Source organism: Helianthus annuus, chromosome 11 (assembly GCF_002127325.2).
Source record: "Helianthus annuus cultivar XRQ/B chromosome 11, HanXRQr2.0-SUNRISE, whole genome shotgun sequence".
Taxonomy (NCBI): Eukaryota; Viridiplantae; Streptophyta; class Magnoliopsida; order Asterales; family Asteraceae; genus Helianthus; species Helianthus annuus.
This window is the reverse complement of record NC_035443.2, coordinates 104,275,252-104,286,360: the sequence shown is the minus strand read 5'-3', so window position 1 is coordinate 104,286,360 and position 11,109 is coordinate 104,275,252.

Sequence of the window (11,109 nt, the reverse complement as noted above, 5' to 3'; positions counted from 1 at the left end):
TCTTGTAGGCTGGCCTCGTTTGATCTTAGGACCAAGTCCCCTGGGACGAGGTTAAGCTTTTTCATTTTTGCATTGTAGTAGCTTTCGAGCTGCTTCTTTTACTTAGCCTCCTTGACTGCTGCCACTTCTCTTCTTTCCTCAAGCAGATTCAGATTCATTCGGAGATCTTGCTCGTTTTCGGCTTCCCTGAGCTTCATCCTAGCAGTTGGGGATCCTATTTCAGCCGAGATGACAGCCTCCGTCCCGTAAGTTAAGCTGAAAGGAGTCTCCCCGTTGCAGTCTTTAGGGGTGGTCCTATATGCTTATAGCACAAATGGCAGTTCCTCCAGCCATCCTTTTTGCTTTCTTCCGAGTCTCCCTTTCATCCCTTTGATAACGCTTTGATTTGCTCTCTCTACTAGCCCGTTGCTCTGGGTGTGGGTGACGGAAGTGAACACTTGTCGTATGTGCATTTGCTCGCACCATGGTCTGAAGGGTTTTCCATCAAATTGTACGCCATTGTCACTCACGAGCTCCTTTGAGACACCATATCTGCAGATAATGTTGTCTAATACAAACCGTCTCATCTGCTCCCCGGTTATTTTTGCCAAAGGTCTCGCTTCTATCCACTTGGTAAAATAATCGATGGCAACCACCACGTATTTGACCCCTACTGGACCCTCTGGGAATGGTCCGATAATGTCAATGGCCCACTTTTGGAAGGGCCAAGACGTTGAAACAGGTACCATTGGGTGTTTGTGGCGGTGTGTCATGGGTGCATGGATTTGGCAATTGTCACATCTCTTGATTCCTTCGGATGCTGTTTTGTACATTCGAGGCCAATAGAATCCCGCATTCATTGCCTTTGCTACTACCGTCCTTGGCCTCGAATGCATTCCACAAATCCCCTCATGTATTTCCCTGATTACATATTTAGCTTCTTCAATGTCAACACACTTCAGGGATGTGACAACTGGCACCAAACCGGTAATTCCCGTACACTTTAATTATTATTTAATGACTGCAATTATGTGCTTTAGTGTCAACATTATCTGATTTCATACAATACAAGTGAATTCATGCCGTTTTATACTACCAAATATTGCTTTATGCAATCACGGGAGCGTTGCGTCAGAAATACTAGTAAACTCACCGGTAAGAAACAATGTGTCAACAGAACTGCAGAAAGCAGTCAGACATTAGAATCAGGGCCCAGGAGTAGGTCCAACAACAAGAACACATTAAACCCCAAGAGTACATACAAGGGTTAACACATAGACATTCCGGAAGCTAAAATAAGCACTAAAAAGCACCCGAAACGCACTTTAAGTGCAGAATTTTAATAAATTCAGCTCAAATCAGCTTTTTAACATCAAAATATCATGCAGAAATTTCGTTTTATCATCCAGAATGCTTCCCTAAGTGTTGGGAATTGAAAGAGTTACAAAAAGATACTTGAAAGACACTAAACGGTATAATTTAGCACTTTAACGAACCGGTGTCCAACCAAACAACCGGACATTACCCGGAACATCAAAATAATATTAGAAGCATTGTTTTATTTTTTCTACGCTAGTTAATGTCCCCGAGTATCATAACACCCCCCTAAAATATCATGTAACTAAACCTTCCAACTAACACTTGAATTCTAACCTTAATGTAACTAGTTAGTCACTACCTAGCCTACTACCCCCCCCCAACCTATGATCGGCCAACATGGCCCTTACACATAAGATTTCTTTTATTTGTTTAATAGATCATGTTCCTTCTTTAAAGACACATTACACAAAGGGAACTAAGAGAAAATGGATATAAGTATGGCACATGAGACATAACTTTCACCACTTCACACACTACACACACCAATCCTTCTCTCCTCCTTCTTCTTGGCTTCGGCCGACCCCAACCACCACTAGCACCACGATCAATTGCTCATCTTCAACCATTCTAAGGGTGTACAAAGGTGCAAGAGGTTCAACGAACAAGCTTGGTGCACCCGGAAGTTCAAGAACCACTCTAGTTTTCTTTTATCCACCACTTTTACGCCTTGTTTCTTCCCTAGCCTTGTGCTAGTAGTAAGTGCTCTAAAACTTCATCTTGTTCTTGATTTTGGTGGTTAATAGATGATAGAATGATTAAATGTTAAGAACACTAATGAACATAATCCAAATCTTGAAACATAAAGGATAAAGGATGGATAAAGAGAAGAGATATGGGTAAATCATGTAGAACGTGTGTCGTTATGATATTTGGTTGTTATTTGTTAGTAGAAGTAGGATGGATCATCATCTAGACAGGCTAGATCATGTTCAGAAACATGAACTAGTAAGATGTAAATGTTAGAGCCTTAAAGGATGATGAAACCATCCATACATGAACTTTGAACTTGAATAAACATGAGTTTTCTTGCAAAATGAAGTTGTAAACTTGTAGATCTAAAGATCTACAAGTGGTTTTTCGGAAGAACCAAGTGGAAAATACTAGATTGTTAAAAACCCGGATCTTGTATGAACTAAAATCATTTTTAATAAGTAAACGAGTGTATAAACACTTGTGTAACAAAAAAATTCCACAAAGAAATATTTTTGGAAAATAAGACTAGAAGATGTGAAAATGCACTTTCTTTAAAAATAAAGTTTTTAAGAAACTAAACTTATTTTTAAAGATAACAAGACCGACAAAACATGTTAGTAACTTACTACATATTTTTACAAACTTTCAAGTTCATAAGTTTGTGGTTTATGCTTGTTTTGACAAGTTGGTAAATAAAGATTGTGTTGTTGATATTGTTGTTGATTTTAAAAGAAAATAAACACATGTTTTGAAAACATGGGAAACCTCCATTTTTAGGGGAAACTCTGTCGAAATTTCTATAAATTTTGACACTTAGAAAAATATAAGTTCTGAGGAACTTATCTCCTAAAAATGTGCCTAGAAAATTTACCAAGATTTCCCTAATTTTTGTGATAAGAAACGATGATTTCGTCAAGGTTAAAAATTGACATTAAGTATGTATATTTTGAGAAATATATATATATATATATATATATATATATATATATATATATATATATATATATATATATATATATATATTATTTTATCACAAAACTTTGTGCTAAGTGTATGTAGTATGTATTATGCGTACTAGTGTATTAGGGCTTGAAAATACGCTAAGTACTCTTGAGAAGTAAAAACACAAAAAAATACACATACAACATACTTAGACAAATATAAGAAAATATATTTGTGAAAATATATTGGTTGATAGAATAAATAACTTGGACAAGTTATGGACATAAAATGAAGTTTTGAACAAAGATACATAATTCGGGTGCAAAGTGCAAAATACAAGATACTTATATTAATTTTTGAGAAAATAATATAAGTAAGATACATAGTTAAAAATATAAAATATATAAAATACATATACAAAACAGTGACTTGTGCTTGTACAATACAAGTCTAGTGACTAACGATAATAAAACACGTTTAGGTCACGACGCTCTATAAGCAAATCCGGTGAAGTTTACGACGCAAGGAACGCAAAGTTGTGAGTTCATGCTCCCCCTTTTCTTTTAACTGTTGTCACGGCCCCCGACCCGGTTTTACCCGTTTCAGGAGCCGCGGGACAGGAATCCCGTGATATTTAATTTAGGCGACAGCGGAAGTCTTTTTAAAACAAGATCTTTTAATAATTTCAACTACCCGTTTTATAGCTGAGGGATAAATCCCATAATTTACAATAATATGATTTCTCCGGGAAACCTTTTATTTCAAAACATACTTCTTTTATTTATTTACACTGAGCCACTTTTCTAAGCTGGGAGTGCTTCACGGCACTTCTCTTTCTTTGCTCACAACATATCACCTGAAACATGTTTAAAAAAGGTTTTGTCAGCGGGGAAATACTGAGTGAATCATTCATTTTACTAAAACGACACTTTTGTTATAATTTACAGTATCAAGAGCGATTACAATGTTTCTGATATCAAACCAACTACCCACAGTACTTGTCACTCGAACATCCATCGGTAGCCTCTTTGCCCGATGGTGTCTGTGACTATGGTCATATCACTCATTGGCTAACTCGTTGTCCAATAGTGACGGTTATCAAGTAATGTATACAAAACCCCACATACCGGCTGTAATTTGGTGATTACAAAGACTTAATCCCTGTAATTATAACTTTGAAAATAACTTGGAGTTTTGTAAAACAATTGATAAAAAGAGAATGACTCGCATTGCAGATTTACGAGCAGAGTATAAGCTTTACTGATTAGCCTTTTAACCTAATTTAAATAACAATGCACACACAAACGGGATTAGTAACTAATTCAGCAGTTACGTCAATTCACGAGATTAAACCCTCACAAGTATTATCAAGTGCGATACTTAACAATCCAATGGATTCACAACGAATGACAGAGCATAGTCCGAATTCGAACAGCACTCAAACATTCAAGTCGAAATCACAATGAATAACAAAGTATAAGCTCAATTTGAGCAGCACTCGGACAATCGTTGGATAGTTATAATCGATCGGACATTGAATCGTAATAGCGATCGAGTTATTACCCTGATTGTGGCAGCACTTCGTGAATCGTGTGTGTGTTAATAGTATTTCGACTATATCTCAGCGGACATTTAGAATTTTAACGTCGTTTCAGTGTCAGAATTCAAGTCCCAAGGCCCTCTATTTATACCCGAAATTTGCACCTCCCGCGTGTCGCGGAAGAATCCGTGGCACTTGCCGCGTATCGTCTGGGATGTCAATTTAGGGTAGGGTAGGTTAGTCACTGGTATAGGCCTGGTGAGTCGACAGTTTATGAATTCCTAATTCAGACAACGAATTTCGAAGATAATTATCATTTAGGGTTTAACCCCCTTGAGTTTTAGGGGCCCTGATCCTGATTTTGATTATTCTGAAAATTTTAGGGTTAGTGCAGAATTACTTGGGTGTCTCAATTAGGGTTTTCTTATTGACTAATTATCGTCCTAATTATTGATTTTAGTGGCAGTTGTTACATCCTCCCCACCTTGAGAAAAATCTCGTCCTCGAGATTTACTGAAATAGATGAGGGTACTTTCGCTTCATTTCGGATTCCAGTTCCCAAGTGTATTCTGGGCCTCTCTTGGATTCCCATTTGACTTTTACTAGCACTAGTCGTTTGTGTTTGAGAAACTTGATCTTCCGGTCTTCTATTTGTAGGGGTTTCTCTATGAATTTCAGCTTTTCATTTACCTCTATATCTTGAAGAGGTACTACCAGGGATTCGTCTGATAGACATTTCTTGAGATTGGATACATGAAACACATCATGTACTCCAGCTAATTCTTCTGGTAGTTGTAAACGATAAGCTACTGGTCCTATTCGTTGGATCACTGGGAATGGTCCAACATATCTGGGACTCAGTTTTCCTTTCTTTCCAAATCGTACTACTCCTTTCCAAGGAGATACTTTCAAAAGTACTTTGTCTCCGACTTGAAATTCTAACGGCTTGCGGCGATTGTCCGCATAGCTTTTCTGGCGATCTCTGGCTGTCTTTAATCTTTCCTTGATTTGTGTTATTTTGTCAGTGGTTTCTTGCACAATTTCGGGACCTGATAATTGACTTTCTCCTAATTCTGCCCAACAAACGGGAGTTCTGCACTTGCGTCCATACAGTGCTTTGAATGGAGTAGCTTCGATGCTCGAATGATAACTATTGTTATAGGAGAATTCAATTAATGGCAAATGATTATCCCAATTACCACCAAAGTCAATTACACATGCTCGGAGCATGTCTTCCAAGGTTTGTATTATCCTTTCACTTTGTCCGTCTGCTTGAGGATGATACGCAGTACTTAAATTAAGTCGAGTTCCCATTGCCTCCTGGAAACTTGTCCAGAAACGGGAAGTGGGACTCCATGTAAGGATACTACTTCATCTACATATAACTTGGCTAACCTTTCCATGCTAAAGGTTTCTTTCATCGGTAGAAAATGAGCTGATTTGGTTAATCGATCCACAATTACCCAAATAGCATCATTACCTTTTCTGGTTTTGGGTAACTTAGTAACAAAGTCCATTGTTATGAGTTCCCATTTCCATACAGGCATTTCTAGCTGTTGTAGTAGTCCTGAAGGTTTCTGATGTTCGGCTTTAACTTGTGAATAGGTTAAACACTTAGATACGTATTCGGCTATATCCTTTTTCATTCCTATCCACCAAAAATTATTTCTTAAATCTTGGTACATCTTATTATTTCCTGGATGTACAGTATACCTTGATTTATGAGATTCTTCTAAAATCTTATTTCTTAATTCTCCTTGTTTAGGTACCCAAATTCGCTTTTTGTGGAATCTCCAAATTCCATCCTTTCCTTGTTCTAGTTCCTTTAGGTAACCTTTCATTCCTTCGGCATCATCCTTGATTGCCGTTTCCTGAATTTTCTTCAATTGTTCCATTAAATCTAATTGTAGATTTAATCTAAGAGCACGGACTCGTCTTTGCTTTTCATGATACTTACGACTTAAGGCGTCTGCGACTACGTTCGTTTTTCCTTCGTGATATTGAATATCACAGTCGTAATCACTTAGGATTTCCATCCACCTTCTTTGCCTCATGTTTAACTCTTTTTGCCCAAATATATACCTTAAACTCTTATGATCCGTATAAATGGTAAACTTACTTCCATACAGATAATGTCTCCAAATTTTAAGGGCAAAAATTATGGCTCCTAATTCTAAGTCATGAGTCGTGTAATTTTCCTCGTGCTTTTTCTATTGCCTAGAGGCATACGCAATTACCTTTTTGCGTTGCATCAACACACATCCGTATCCTAATTTTGAAGCATCACAGTAGACTTCAAAGTCTTCTGTTCCTTCGGGTAAAGCTAAAATTGGAGCATTCAATTGGTGTTTTAGAATCTTAAAAGCTTCTTCTTGTCTAGGTCCCCATTCAAACTTAACGGCTTTACAGGTCAGCTTAGTTAAAGGTACAACTATCCTAGAGAAGTTCTTAATAAATCGTCTATAGTATCCAGCTAAGCCTAGAAAACTTCTAATTTCCATAGCTGTTTGCGGAACCTTCCAATTTGTGATTGCTTCTATTTTAGCAGGATCTACGTGAATTCCTTCGTGATTTACCATATGCCCTAAAAATTGTATTTCCTGCAGCCAGAATTCACATTTCGAGAATTTGGCATAAAGCTTTTCCTTTCTTAACAAAGTTAAGAGTACATGCAAGTGCTCACAATGTTCTTCCTGGCTTTTAGAATAAATAAGTATATCGTCAATGAAAACGATCACAAATTTATCCAAGTATGGTTTACAGATCCTATTCATCATGTCCATAAATGCGGCTGGAACATTTGTTAGTCCAAAGGGCATGACTGTAAACTCATAATGTCCATACCTAGTTCTGAAAGCAGTTTTAGGTATGTCCTCCTCTTGTACTTTCAACTGATGATATCCTGATCTTAAGTCTATCTTAGAGAAATACCTAGCTCCTTGCAATTGATCAAAAAGATCATCAATCCTAGGTAGTGGGTATCGATTCTTAATTGTAGCCTTATTCAATTCCCTATAATCGATACACATTCTCATCGATCCATCTTTCTTTTTCACGAACAACACTGGTGCACCCCAAGGGGATGAACTAGGTTGTATAAATCCTTTACTTAGTAATTCATCTAATTGCTTTTTCAATTCTAGCATTTCAGTAGGTGCTAATCAATAAGGTGCTTTAGCTATTGGTGTAGTACCTGGAATTAGATGAATTCTAAACTCTACTTCCCTATCCGGTGGTAACCCAGGTAATTCTTCTTGGAAAGACATCTGGGTATTCGGAAACTATAGGGATGTCCTGGAGTTCCTTACTTTTAGTGTTAATGATTACAGAAATCATATACACTATTTCTTGTTTCCTTGAATAACTAGCCAATTTCATTACTGAAATAAATTTCAGTGGCTTTCGAGGTCTATCTCCTGTAATTAGAATTACTTTTCCTGTGGGGGTACGGATTTCTACGGAATTCTTATCACAAAGGATTCGAGCATGGTTGGCTACTAACCAATCCATTCCTAACACCACATCGAATCCGGCTAATTTCATAGGTAATAGGTTTGCAGAAAACTTATGACCTAACAATTCTATCTTTCCTTCTTGCAAAACCTTGTCTATGTTGACAGAATTTCCATCTGCCGTTTCAACAGTAAAGATCTGCCTAAGGGTAGTTAAAGGTAAGTTAAGAGCTTGGCAGAATGAAGTATTAATAAAACTTTGGTTTGCACCAGAGTCAAATAATACTTTTGCATAGACGTTATGTACTAAGAACGTACCCGCTATCACGTCTGGAATGAGTTCGGCTTCTTGAGTGGTCAGCTGGAATGCGCGAGCATTCCTCTTGGTTGTCCCTTCAGTTGGTTTGCCTTTGTTATCTGCTGGTTTAACCAATTTAGGGCAGTCGGGTTTGAAATGCCCTGCTTCTCCGCAGTTATACCAGACCCTGGTCTTTCTCCTACAATCTTCCTCACGATGTCCTATCATTTTGCAAAAATTGCAGGTCACGTTGCATCTTCCAAAATGTTTCTTTCCACAATTTCTGCAGAAAGGAGGTGACGATGATTGCCCTGTTCCTCTTTTCTTAGTATTACCCATACGAAATCCTTGGGTAATCTTCTGGTCCAATTCCTTCTTTCGATCTTCTTCCCTTGTGCGGACTAGTTCATCGGTTAAGGTATTTGCTAACTCCACAGCATCGTCAATAGTGTGTGGTCTTGCGGCCTTAACGATGTTACGGATTTCTCCGATTAATCCCCAAATATAACGGGAAATGAGTACCGGTTCTGGCGAAGCGAGGGAAGGTATCACTCTCGCATATTCGAAGAATGTCGAAGTATATCCTCGACAGTCTACTCCTATCATACGATGGCTCAGGAAATTGTTGGCCATTTGTTCCTTTTCGTATTCGGGACAGAATTTTCTTTCTACAAGACTCTTAAATTCTTCCCAATTCATTGCATAGGCCACCCTTCTTCCTTTTGCTTGTAGCACTGTGTTCCACCATTCTAGCGCCCCTTCTTTGAATAGATTCGAAGCATACATCACTTGATCTTCTTCAGCACATTTACTTATTGCAATTACTGCTTCGGTTTTCTCTAACCATCGCAGTGTTGCAGTTGCCCCTTCATTAGCTGCAAATTCTGCGGGTTTACAGGCAATAAATTCTTTGTAAGTGCAACCAGGTGTTGCAGCTTTCATTCTTTTTGGGAGTGGGGCCAGTTGCGGATCATGATCGTCATGATTGCCGCCTCCATTTATGTTGTTACTGCCATTATCTTCCGGAGTACGTTTACTAGGAATTAATTGTTGTGGTTCGACAGGTTTTTGAACAGCAGCCACAATTTCTGGAATAGCATTGGCTATTCCTCGAGCAATAAAGTTCTCAATATCTTGTCTAGTTATATATTGATCTTCCTGATTTTGCTCAGACTGATTTACTTCATTAATTGGTTCACTATTAGCGTTTTCCATCTGCTGATTAGTAGGAATTATTAGTGTCTAATTATTGATAATAAAATCACAGATAACACATAAATCATTATAGCATGCAAGCATAGCCAAAATTGTCGATGCCTCGACTTTTGTTTTGTTTTATATATTATACATGCTTCAATACACACTGTTTATCTTACATTGTTTTATTGCCCATTTTACAGAGTCAGTTTTACTATATTAGTTATAATACAAACAAACTTCTCCAAACCCCTCCTATCTTTCGGTTCACTGGCAGTTTCAGTAACGACGCTCCCTCTCGTCGTACTTCCAGGAGATTTGTTCCCCCATTTCCCGGATCCTATTCCCGGTGCCTATCAGTTCTTCACCAAACTGACGCAGTTCAGCTAAATTTTCATAGCTCATTGGCGGATTAGGGATAGGTTCTGGATCAAATTGTTGGAGAAAACTATAGGGACTATTGACTATATTTTGGAATTGCCAGTCATTAGTCCACCATTCCTCCATTTGGCCTAACGGTCGTGTGTGGACTAGTGGGTCTGGAATAGCTGGTTCTAGGTTTATTGGGAATTGGGCTGTAACAGGGTAAGAGAAGAGATTATCGTTGATAGGCTCTAGTATATCACAATTATCCAGTAGGCGGTCTATTTCGTCCTGGAATGTGATTTCCTCAGGCTGTTTGGAGCTTTCTCCGATCTCTATTCCCTTTTGCTTTAGGTCTATCCCTATTTCTGTCCCTGCTGGTTTGGAACTTTCTCCGGTTTCTATTTCCTTTCCCTTGCTTACACTTACAGGATTTTCTATTTTAGGGAGTCTCCTAGGTTTCCTTCTGCGCACTTTCCTCCATCCTACATATCTTCTCTTCTTTTTAGGTTTTGCTTTTTCCAGCAGTGGAGCTTGGAATTCCAGCGGTTCCTCTATGTCAGCAATGTAACCAGTGAAGTTGTGGGAGACTTCAATTGGCACTGGATAGAGGTTGAGATTCTGAAATGCTTCCGATATCTCATTCATGCTGAGCAGCATATATGCAAAATGCACAAAATGCGAAGTTAAAACTTTGGAACAAAGTTTAACAAATAACATTTTTATTGCACATTTAATTTGTACAACATAACAGGAAGGAGAACACACTCAAATTTATTTATTTATTTACTGGGAAGTGTTGTTACTAAACTTAGGGTTTTAAAGGTTTGCATGTTCTGCTACAGTAGCTAGCATATACAGGTTTGCCCATCTTTCATCTAAATTGTCTAATTCCTGGACTTCTGGATTAAACCTCACTCTCTTGGCTTGGGGTTTCTTTTTCTCTTGACCCTTTCTAAAAATTGAATTCCTTTTCTCCGTGGTAAGAGGGTTTTCATAATTTGCCTTACGGACAAAGATTCCTTCTTCTAAATTGGTGGGAGATTTGGAGGAAGAGGTTCCTGGTTCTTTAGGTGTACTATCCAATTTGTGGTAGATAGCAGAAATCTTTTGTTTACCCATACTGTAATTTTAACAATTAGTCAGTTAATGCACACATATTCACAGAATGGCAATTAGAATTTTCCTAAGTACTTAAAACAATGAGCTTAATCAGTAAGCTTAAAACAGTGGCTCTGATACCACCTTTTCCTGTCACGGCCCCC